We start from the raw sequence: 13,332 nt of genomic DNA, 5'->3' as shown, positions 1-13,332 counted from the left end.
CTGGACATCAACTGCGGTGATATAAATAGTGCGTTAATGTTTTGAAAGGTAGCGGATAAGACATTTGTATAAGGCGCAATTATTGTTGTGCCAAACCTCAAGATTCAATCCCGGGCGAAACTCACTAATGTGCTCCATGAATTTCATGACGTATAGTCCGCAGTCAAACTTTAAACAAAGTAAGAAATGGGTTAGGGAGGTTGGATTGGGAAATCATATGAAATATAAGGTTAGAGTCGTAACGTGTTGGTTTGGCGAGGACACCACAATGCCCTTTTAATGGGAAATTGCCATATGTTCTGTTTGTACCGTGGTCCAAAACCGAACAACAGAGCCCCGTGAATTCTGCGCAGTTACAAGGAGTGAAAGCAAGAAAAAAGGATTACGATCTTATCTGCTGGCTTATAAGTAAACATATATACAGATTACATTAGTTGGGGTGAGCTGGAGAAAGGGCAAAGGCAGGACTTATGATGTTTGACAAAACTAGGCCCGTATCAGATGGTTTGAAAGTGAAGAGGTACATCTTAATGTCAAACAATACTATTTTGAGATAGGTGAGTGGATGAGTGCTGACAAACTGACCACTAATCTTGTAATTGCCGCACGGCCAGCATTTTGTTCTTCATCAGGCAAACTATCGTATATAAGCACTTTGCCCTCAGTCATGTCTACGATGTAGAGGAACCAGTGCTCACAACGATGGTTCATTGGGATACAAATCTGCAAGCCTCGAACGCAACAAACAAAACATGTTATGATTATACCATACAGACAATCGTATGTGAAAGTATCAAGTCTGCTGTAACTCAAGAACCATCCAACAGAGAGAACAAATAGCTATGCCATTTGTACGCCATACCTTGCTGCAGGCATACAAAGGTCCGCCAAATGATGTCTCTGTTAGGTAGTCCGTATACAATGTCTCGGCAGCCACATTGGTTGACAATACCAGGTGTTATTCAGCGGAACAAAATGTCAGTTAATGAGACAAGGCAGAAACAATATTTGGATGGATGGACATGTCTTACGTAAACTTAATGGATATGTTGTTCATGTATGCTTCAAAGCAGGCTAGATGGTGACACATGCTTATTACACACACTTGAAGGCTGACTAGGTGGAACGTCGAACAGCATGTGCACAACATAAGACGCACAATTGACTCTGCAAATAAATGTGTTGGGCAACGAATACTTGGGAAAGCAGGAAGTTGAAGACCTGGACAACGGCAGGGAGAAACCATGTTGCTGCCGTGGCAAATGGGTTGAGTCGCCGAAATCGACAAGTTAGCCAACCAGTATAACAGTTGATGACCGCAGCACAACATGAGTGATATAATTCAGTTTTGTTGTAATTGGCACATATATTACTTGGACCGCATTTCAAGTTAGGAGGTACTAATAAGCATGATACCTCAGAACTTATCCAAATTTTGGGAGACAGACTCATTAGATGGTCTCGACATGCAATCTGACCCAATATGAGGAGCAGCGTTTCACTGCATGTTACAATACGAACGCGTGAGCATGTGTAAGTATGAAAACAACGGTACAGGAACGCAACAATAATACCTTTGCATATGCCGATTGTGGAAGATGAAATCAACAATTTGGGAAAATGTGTGAAATGATAAGTATCCGTAGTCCACTCCATTATTGTCCTATGATTGGTACGGCAAAAAACAGCGTTGGGGACAAGAACACGTAAGACGGGGGTTATTGTGAAGCATTTAGTCCACAAACAATTATACACATACACATAGCTGTCACTTACTCCAACGTTGAATATTTGATTAAGCGATGATGCTTCTGGCTGCGAGAATGGACTCACTCCACGAAACATACCCTACACATTATGAAAGTGTTAGCATAATGTACGCCATCTATCACACAGACGCATGCGTGCGCATCATAGTTATGACTTACACCGATAGGGATAAGGGATTTGGGGTAGATGTCAAGCACAGTAACGTGGGCAAGCACGGACACTATATAACAGCCACCTTTTGCTGACGCCGCGCTGATGTCTGTAGCTTGCCTTTCAGCTTATAAGTTGCTGACCTTTTCAAACCTTTACACTTTTTCATTCCAACGGGCTGAAGTTTTTTGGAGGTTGTGGACGACATTTGAGAGTTCTCCCTCGATGCAATGAGAACAAGGCGAATTGCATCACTTGGTGCAGCAGATGAGGGCTACAGTGCTTTCATGCACCCAAGTTTCGTACCATTGATAACGTTCACATTACTATCCTTTATCGGGGAGGTTATATCATTTGATTGGCCATTGTCGGAATCCTGAATGTGTAAAGAGTTCAATCTATGTCCAGAGTCTTGCACATCTGCATACTGAGACTAGTATCCACCACCAGACGACGATAGCTAAACAACGGAAGTGGCGTTCAGCTTGGCCAGATTTGCAGCACGGTTGGCACACCCTCGACTGCTGTCAGCACCCTTTGGTGAGAGGAGGTGCGCATTACCTCTGCGTCGACACCTAATTGTAGTGTCGCTCTCTGCTACACAAGTCCTTTCATCCCCTCTCACCAATGCTTCCCTCACCAAATCTAACGACTGCCCCTGCTGCTCATCGTTTCCCTTACAGCTATTAGGTGCGCTTTCAACTCGTTGTTGCTTTTCCCAAGAAGAGTGAGCCTACGGTCAACCGACGGAGGAGGTTGAACAGGAGTTGAACATTCATCACGTTCCGCATGTGTCTTCACGGTTAGTTTTACCTGCCAGGAAAATTTTAATCCCTCGCAACACGGTGGATTAAGAAAAGAGTTGGGTAACTTTAAACCAGTACTTCGATAACTATTTACCAACCCACACAAACATAGCTTCTGCTTACCGGGTAATTCATCTGTCCGTCAAAGACGCCGACAGACTTCAACCTTGCCATGGCCAAATCAATGTCAGCTTGCCGCCATTGCCTAATCCATGGGATTCCAGCAACATTTTTGGACTGCAAACAATCATCTCTCAAGCCAAATCGGCCAAAGTACATTATCTACAAACATGCACGCATCAGCTGTAATCATTATTTCACCAATTATTATGCTGCAATATAGTTCATGATAACGACATAAGTCGTACAATTCACTACAAGAAGCGTCACACATCCAGACACCTCGCGCACTGCTAAGGCTTGTGCTATCCTTATCCCGAACATGAATTTATCAAATACAAATTTGCTCCAGTCGTACTTTGCCAATTCCCCTACCCGTGCAACAAACGACGCAAATTCTCTATAGAAACCGTCACTTTCCCCAAGGTACAGTAGGTTGTACATCAAAAGTAGAATGAATTTAACCCTAAATTCTGCGCCTCAACTTTGAAGATTTTGAAGGCTTCAATGCACTTCGCTGTACACAATACATCCTTCTATAACTGGGATGCGGAGCTCATCTTCAACTGCCGCACTAATGCCTGTACTACGTAAACCATTGGATACGTCTCTGCTGCCTTGCGGGACTCCAAAACATGCCGTAACATCTGATGCGGTGACTGGCACAAAGTGGCTGTGGACATTCACACAACCACTTTCGGTGTTGAAACTATTAATAATCCATGACAATATTTGTGGATCCAGCGTAAAAGGCATAAGTTCAAGAATGCCAGTGAAATCACAGCCACATACAACTTGTCTTTGGTCCGTTGTAAGCCAATCAATCATTTCCTTCACATTCGTCAAATTCGTTGGACTAGTCAACATACATCCCTGCAAGAATCCATGGCTAACGAAGTTAGTATATGCAAGGTGGCAACGCATGGTAGCTTTCAAAACATATGCATAAGCTGCAAATATTGGGCGCTATATACCTACTTAACTCACTTGCAGTGCCTACCCTGCACTACTTTCGACATGTGAGGAACGACAATTACGATTGTTAGATATTCCTCCCATCGGACTACACTTCAACAAGTAGGCAAGATCCGTTGACACACCAGTGCCACCATCAACAGCCCCTGTGCAATTTTCCCCCTCTATACACGGTAATGGAGTTGTGGATGAACTGGAGTAAAGAGACAGGAGCACCTTCCAGTCCATACTCCCATCTTCGTCGTCCTTGCGTTTTACGGTTGCACGGGCGGACAAGATCCATGAGATGCAAGTCGCAATTGGAAAAATATGCTCTAATAAACACAACGCCTCCAGATGCACAAACATTTCATCCCCTACACAGGAACCCCCAAAACAAGAACCCTACCAAAAAATTTATCAAGTGGGTTTATGGGTTGCCTTGCTAACTTAGTGATGTGGCCTCAAACTAGTTTTGCTGCTCTAAGTGTTGGTTTCGAACCCATATATTATATATACATATATACATATATATATAGGTGTGTGTGGCTATATATATACATATATATCTCCTAATTTTGTCATCGGGTGTGCACAATTCAAAATGTTGTTCTTCATTACCTATCTGGACCAATAAAAAAATAACAATGTATTGGTGGCCCACGACTAGGCCTGTGCTACCAACAAACAAAAAAGTAGTTGCCGCTTACTTTCGACCATTTTCAACTTTATCGTGTCCGCTTCTCACTAGACAAAAAGTTACGCACCTAAGAAGGCGCGATTAAATAGTTCTACCTATACGATTAATGCATGTCTTTATTGTGTTTAAGCCGGACAACTGTGGTGGCTGTAAATTCCCCTCATTTATGGTGTTCACCATTGATTATTGTAGCAGCATTTACTTCAACTATTTACACCGATTATGGTAAGCATATGCACATAGGTGAAAACTGAAAATATATAAGCAAGTATTCTAAAAAGTTGAAATACTTACATGCTTACTGAGGCTTCCAAGATAGCAATGAACGGTGCACAACCAGACAACCTCTGTAGCCACAATTCCGCTGTTGTGTGTCCGGTTTCAGGGATGAAGTCAAGCACGGTGTAAATGGACTGCACAGTCCTTACGTCTATGCTTCTTTTTCAACAAACCGGTCCCCTACCACGCGTTTTTGGCAAGGACGGTGTGGGACCGTGCCAGCTATCATCGCTTTTCCCGCCATTTGCATAGCTTCATTTCATTTTCCCGCCATTTACTGCAAAGGTTTCACTCGTGTTTCTGCTCCGGGTCTTTCCTTTGTACCAATTATTTTGTGAACTCACTTCTTGCCAATGGCATCTGAAGTAAGCTTCAACTTTGGCATGGCATTATTGAACTCCGGCTTGCACTATGGACTCGAATACCGGATGACACAATGTAACTACATTTATTTTATATTTAGTTTTAGATTACATATGCATGTCATTCTTTTTAGTGGTTGAATCTTATATTCGTGAACTATCTGCACACGAAAATAACATTTCATACTATACTAATTTTGTTATACCAAATCTGTTATTCTTATTATTGTATTAATTGTTACGCTACTTCTCTCATTTTGTTAGGTCTACATTAATACAAGTTTAATTCTTATTATGTCTAGTGTACCAGAAAATACATATTACCCTATTGACATTGATACGTCCAAAAGGTAATCAAATGGATGCTAAAATTTTAGAATGAACAAGTTGCTTTGTATAACGGTTGTAAAGGTTCCTTTCGACTTTATAAATTGGGTGTCTTCAGTTTGCAAAAACAATTTCCTGCATATCTTTGTAGTGGAAACGGTGTTTAAACTTGCTATAGGTTACTTTCCTATTTTCCATTCTATCCTAAAGGGTAATTTGGCATTCAACACAATTTTATTCTTATTTTATCCAACTAATAAATTAGCTCATGAAAAAATGGGAACATGGATAATTTATGGAGGAAAGCCATAAATAGCTGGTGTTTTATTGAAAAACGGGTTTATCTTTATTTTATTCAGATAAATAAATTTGTTTATGGGAAAATGGGTACTCTTTTCTTATAATGGAGGAAAGCCATAAAGAGCTAGTGTTTTATTGGAAAACGGGTTTATTTTCTTTTTATTTGATAAATAAATTTGTTCATGAAAAAATGGGTGTTAAAAATGTGATATTTGATGGGAAAATGATACTTTAGAATACCAATACATAACACTTAAAACACAATCACATATTTGGTCATGTAGAAATAATGAAGATTCGGTTTCGTTTGGATTACATATTTTTTTGTGTATTTTTCAAAAACAGCACTGCAGTCCTTCGAATGTGAACTACAAGTACTCTACGTATCTACTATTCCTTTCCCTTTTAGACCATTTTTTTTTACTTATGTGCTTTCTGCTAAAAGATTTTCATTAATTTTTTTTAAATGCAAAAAAAAAACAGTTACTTATGTATAAATCGAAAGAAATACTATTTTAATTATTGCCACTTTGCTCATACGTTGGACGACTGGTAAGACAACCGTGAAGACCTGCTCTTTCTCTGAATGATAACTTTTCCCGTAAATGGCCTGCTCTTTATGGCTTTCCTTTATTATATGTCAAAGTACCTGATTTTAACGTCCATTTTACATCTATTTATTTAATATTTTAAACAATGATATTCGGATGTTTCTTTCCCTTTTACACCATCTATTTTGACTTCTGGATTTTTGTGCTCAGGGAAAATTATTTTCCCTTACCTTTTTTTTAACTGCAAAACAAAAAATTTATTTCCCTATAAATTTCAAAAATACTAATACATTCACATATGATCAAGTATGTATACAATTATATTAACAGTACTTAGGAAGTAAGGTACTCAGTTTTAATCATTAATAAAATATTTTACTGTTATTTCAAATAACACTAAAATATGGGCTTGGTATAAGTTTTTTATGCATAGTAGATTATTTTTGCCGTAAATTAGCATGTTTTTGTCATTAATCAAATTTATTATGTTATTAGTATAAATCACTATTTTGTATACAAAAAAATACTATTAATTCAGATATACCTACTCCCTCAAAAGTATATTTGGGATATAAAATAGTAATTTATCTCTTTAAAAAGTATGTTTCATATTACTTTCAATTTATCTTTTGGAATGCAAAAGTTACTAATTTATTACGTTAACTTACCATTTTAGATGACAAACTTACCTCCTTATTTTTACCTATAATCCTATTCAAGTGGATAGGTTCAACGGGTAATCAAATGGTCGCTAAAATTTTTATAACCTATTATATCATGTCTAAAACTGTTTTTTTACCATAACGATAGTTACTCCACCATTTTCCCGGATGCTTACGCTGAACACTTGGGTACTAAATTTATATATGTATATAAATATATAATGAAGGCTTCAATCCCTTTGTGTTCTGAGTTGCCGCGGAACTACTACGTTTACCTCTACTCCACTTTTCCTTCTTCCAAATTATTATCCCCCACATGTGTGACATTTACATTTAGTATTTGTTAAAATTTCGGTACCTTCTTTACACACATTTTTTTGTCGAAGGCATTTGCAGCATTTTTCCATTGCTAATGGGTACATTTGCAAGTGGATAAATGCCAGTGGTTCTATAGAGCAATTACCCTTCCCTGGCCCAACCTACAACATTGGAAAACGGAAGTTAGAACATGTGTTTTTTGCTTGGATCCGCAGACGGTGCATGCATGTTTGTTCTCCACGCGCTCTGCCACAACTTAACGTCTCCGTTTGGATTACTGTCAACTCCAACACATGTCGCTCTCTGCAGGCCTTCCTACCATAGGCACGGTCAAAGCGTTCATGCCATAAAGGTATCCCTTCTGGCTTTGGGACAGAACAGCAGGTCTTAACCCATCTCAAAGGCTTCATTTTCTACAGTATTTTGCCGTGGGATCTTAGTACAATAGATTTTTTTAAGGCAGGTATGTATGCCTTTCTTTTTCCTACTCTTTTTTTTTTCTTTTTTAATAGTAATAATCTATTCTCCTTCCATCGTTTGAGAGACGGGAGTGTACTATCATACTCTCTGGATTTTTGAAACAAAGGAATCAACGAGGCTTCCTCGTAATGCACTATGTCAGGGTAGGTCGGGTTTAAATCCCCCACCCCCGTCCCACGCCCGACCTAGCATGGCAGAAGCTCTAAGAGGCTCTCTTTAGCCACTGCACCAAATTCCAATGGTTAACTTTTCTTTTTCCTGCTCGATCAAGTTACTTTTCAGCTTCCTATTGCTCAAAAGGTGTTAATATGTTGCTTAGCCATACAGATACGGTTCTTGATCCTATTGTCGTTTACTCTAATGATGACGAGATTTTATGTTTAAACTGTCGACTGGTTTGCATTTGCGGATTGAAAGTCAACCTCTTTTTTTTTTTTTTTTTTTGGAAAATGACGATATATCCAAGCACACATGATTATTTCCAGAAGTAAAAGCCACAAAGAAAACACTTAAGAATTTGGATTCTTGTTTTTGGGGCTATTTTTGAAAAACTATTTTTCACATTCCAAATGCTACAGTAAATGTGTATTTCAAAAACAAATCGAAAAACACATATCCAAACAATACATCAAAAACAACTCCAAATACATATTTAATATGTTTATTTCAATTAAAATTAAATAATCTTTCTGTGGTAATCATTGTCTTGATCAACTAATGCAGTATTGACCAACCAAAATGGATACTCGTCTTTGTTTTTTGTTTCCACCGTGCAACAGCCCATGTACCATTCCTACTATATATTACTCCCTAGACAGAGGATAAGGGGAAGCTAATGGAACTTGTGTATGGGATAAGAGGAACTTGCCAAATCTCTCTTGGTAACCCACTAACTAAAGGCAAAGGCAAGTTGATTACGTGTCTAATCACGTGAACATAAAACTATAAAACAGTCTTGATTCCCTTAATTGTTGATGGCTACTTCATCTCTACTATACAAGCATCTCAAAAAAAGAAAGCTTCTTCTTCTGCTGTTCCTGTCTTTATTTTTAATTTTCTTCGAAGGTTTTTAGTCCATTGTTTTCAGTGTGTTTAAATAAATCCCTTCCTTTGTTCTTTTTACTGTTGGTTTAATGAAGGGTTTATTCTTCTTATCCCGTAATCAATCTATTGATCTTATTCTCTTAAGGATGAGGGAGGAAGAAAGAAGATAAAATAACAAGAATTTGGTAACGGGGTATTTCTCTTTTCCCTAAATGGGAATTTTCGATCACTAAACTTTTGTTAATCAAATTTTTCTTGGTGATATTTATATTTTCTTCAAGTTTATTGGAATTTTTTTTACTGCAACAGAATGCTCAGCTCCTGGTTAAGTGATAGTGTTAGAAAAGCTTTTTCAAATCAGTGATGTTATAATACATATGCGCTATAAAATTGTACAAATACTTTCCAATGAATGACAACATATTCAAGAGGTGTTACAGAATGTTTTGTTAAATAATTATTTGGAAAAACCCTTTGAAAATAATAATATATCATTTTTTATGATGTAATGTGTTTAAAATATAACAAAAATAGGATTCTCACTATGTTGTAACTCTCACAGGTGGCCGATCTAATAAGGATCTTTTCAAGAAGAAAAAATATCAAGCCTTTCATTGACCGAATCGCTGCTGGAGAGCCATCTGATTTAATATTTGCTGAAACCATTATTGAGCTAATCTTAAGGTAGATAGATTATAATAATTTAAGAATTGTAGCTGTTGGAGAATATGGGGATTACACGTGTATGGAACCTACTATAGAGCTATTACAAGAATAATTTCAAGAACTTGATCAATAATTTTGAGGATTTCAAGAAAGTTTCCAAGGCATGTGATCACTCTTCTTAAGGTGTTATTTGCCTCCACAATCTTGCTAACTGGGTTGAAATGGCAAATTACCTTTAGGATATAATGGAAACGAAAACTATCGTATAACAAGTTTAGTTTTCACAAGAAAGAGATGCAAGAAGTTAGTTTTGTAAATCTAAAATACCTTAAACACAACTTGCCACAAGAGAGGCGAATTTCTTAGAATATTGCTAAAATAAAAAATTATCCAAAAAGTGATGTTGTTTGAGGGGTTGTTCTGGTTTAAGGGTCACCGCAACTATGAAACAAGGCTACCAGTAAAAGTAATATTAATTTAGATTTATTTTGACTGCCTTCATTTTAGTCAATTTTCTACCCTTTTTTTCCAATGTTTCGAAGCATCAAAATTCTTCCACTTTTTGACTTTTTCTTCATTTGTTCATTTGCGTCTACTTTTTTTCAAATTTTTATTTTCCTGACGCCACAAATTCATTTGGGGTGTTAATTTTTTTATTTTCCTTCCACTACAAATGTCGTCAATTTTTCTTTTAATCGTGCACCGTCGGCCAAAAAAAATTTTTAGTGAAAATTTTTTTTATAATGAAAAAAATATTTTAGTGAAAAAGCAATTTTTTAAGTAAAATCGCAAATGGGAATTGCGGCAATAGTTTTCCTCCCATCTCAACCTCTAATTATTTTTTATCAAAAAAAGCGCTCAACCTCTTATTAATTTTTTTATAAAAAATTTGTAAAAAAAAAAGCGGCCACCTAAAGCCGCAATTTGAATTTGCGGCGTTAGTTTTTCCACCCTCAATCACAACAAACTTTTTAGATCTGCAAAATCAAAGCTACCGACTTACTCAATAATGTCTCAAACCATGTTCACATCAAAGTATCACTATTCCAATTATTGCCGAAAAATGTCATGTTCACGTCAAAGTAGTACTATTCCAATTATTGCCGACAAATCCATGTTCACGTCAAAGTAGCACATTAAAGTATCACTATTCCAATTATTGCCGGAAAATGTCATGTTCAGGCCAAAGTAGTACTATTCCAATTATTGCCGACAAATCCATGTTCACATCAAAGTATCACTATTCCAATTATTGCCAAAAAATGTCATGTTCACGTCAAAGTAGTATTATTTCAATTATTGCCGATTGTCTCATGCCTCATGTTCAAGGACAAGCTAACCAAGTGAACCAAAGTATAAGCAAAGGAATCACACTTCTGGCATGTTGGGGTTTCCTTAGAAGTTTGATTTGGTGGTTGACGAATTATCTCCATATAAAAAAGCCTTCTGCTACTCCGAGTCAGGTTGACATCTCTCAAACAAAAGACCAAAAAAAAGCCTTACTCCTATCCTATTAGAAAAGCTTTTGAGTCCGAAAGCACCTTTGGTAAAATTAACTCTTTTTTTTTTAATTTTGTTTTCACTTTTGTAAAAGAAATGAGCAGCGAAGGAATTTTTTTGTTCTCACTTTTCGAAAGTTTTTAATTTTCTTCCGCGTCGCCGATCATCTCATGAGCAGCAATACATTCCTTTTATTTTTTACCAAAACCTAATGGCGACGAAAGTTATTTTGTTCTTGCTTAATTAGGGTTTAGGATTTAACATTTTACATGAAAACCCTAATTTTCAAGCCCCTCACAGTGTAACCTTTTAACCGTAATTTTAAAATCAAAATTTGTAAATCGTATTACTAAAATCCTATTATAAACTAGAATTATAAAAAATATAATATATAATATTAGAATTATGTTAATTTTATAAATTAAGATTATAATCAAATATGCTATTAAATTGCAAATAAAATTTGACTAACTCATATTTTTGAAATTTTTTTAATGTTAATGTTAATTTAAATAATGATAAATAATGTAGCATTGAACAATATTTATAGAATGTAATAATGATAATAAATTAGGCTTAATTAGGGTTTAGCATTTAACATTTCACTAAAATATTTTTTTCATTATAAAAAAAATTCACTAAAACAAATTTTTGGCCGCAATCTAATTGACGACATTTGTGGTGGAAGGAAAATAAAAAAATGACGTCGCAAATGAAATTTGCGATGTCAGGAAAATAAAAAATTGAAAAAAAGTAGCCAATGAACAACAAAGTGCCCATGAAAAGTACGCTGCAAATGACCAAAAAGTCGAAAAGTGCACATGTGAACAAAAAGTCAAAAAGTGGAAATGGAATTTTGATGCTTCGCCGCTCATCTGATGAGCAAGAAAAAGGGGCAGAAAATTGACTAAAATGAAGGTAGCCAAAATAAATCTAAATTAATATTATTTTTACTGGTAGCCTCATTTCATAGTTGTGGCAACCCTTAAATCAGAGCAGCCCCTCAAATAACACCATTTTTTGGATAATTTTTTATTTTAGCAATATTCTAAGAAATTCTCCCACAAGAGAAGTTAAAATATCTCCATTTATAGGCAATCCAAGAGCAAAATTACATGAACTTTACTTAATGTCTATTTTTTAATATAATACACCAAGTTCATGAATTGAGCAATTCCATACATGAACTAATGAATTTGAGAAAATACAACAATGTATTCTCACTTAATGTCCATTCATGAATTTAGTATTTCACATTCATGAATTAAGTAGTTTCATGAACTCATGAACTTGAGAAGATATATCAATGTATCTTCACTTAATATCCATTTATGAATTTAGTACACCAAGTACATAAATTGAGTGGTTTCATAAATGAACTAATGGACTTGAGAAGATACTTCAATGTACCAATGAATTTTGTAAGAAATTCATAAATCAAACTTCTAGACATGAAAAGAAAGTTCATGTTACAAGTCATGATCAATTTTCATACTACGAACTAATTTCCAACAGTAGCATCCCGTGGAAATTTAATATAGTGCAATCACATTGCCAATTTAAAGTATGGATTACGAAAATTATTTCCATTGATCAACATAAAAAGTTTTTTTTTTTGTTTTTTACCACTGTGATTTTTTAGTAGTCTTGTTGAAATATTTGCAGCTCAGGTACTTCAGGAGGGAAGCACAAATTGATCCCAACAACCCGTGAAAAGCCAAACTTCTGTGCATTCTTCGACATTAATCTCGCTTTTACAGTGCTAAACAAACAAGAAAAGAAAACGAAGAAAAGCTATTTTCAACTTTTTGTTTTAGGTTGAAAACAACAATCCAAAGAAGAATATACAGCAAGCTGATCTTCTTTTGCGATTCAGGTATTTCTCAATCTTGAATGGAGGAAAACGGATGCACTTTCTTTTCATGGCACCCCCTATAACTACTTCTGGTGGATTGGTGGTAAGAAATGTGATAAAAGGTGAATTTATCGATAAGAAATTAAGAAGAAAGACAAAATTCAAGAGGGACTAAATCCTCAATCCCTGCTTTAATTTTCTACTGAAATAATTTTGGTAGTCGGAATAAAATAAAATAAAAACTTTGCTGCGGTGTCTTCAGTAGATGAGTTTTTAGAGAAGCAACTTAGCTTCTTTTTTACCATTTGTCGTCTGTACAAAGGATACTTGATAGCTAAGTAAGTTAAATTTCATCCCCCTGGAAGTTATAAACTAGGGGAGTGGGCCAAGGACGATTGATATCAACCGTCATTGAACAGTATAACATTTTTTGAATGTTTTTTAAATTTATGTAAATGTCTTGTACATCGTTCCAACAAATATGTGAT

Source organism: Coffea arabica, chromosome 10e, assembly GCF_036785885.1.
Source record: "Coffea arabica cultivar ET-39 chromosome 10e, Coffea Arabica ET-39 HiFi, whole genome shotgun sequence".
Taxonomy (NCBI): domain Eukaryota; kingdom Viridiplantae; phylum Streptophyta; class Magnoliopsida; order Gentianales; family Rubiaceae; genus Coffea; species Coffea arabica.
Note: the sequence above shows the minus strand (reverse complement) of the source record.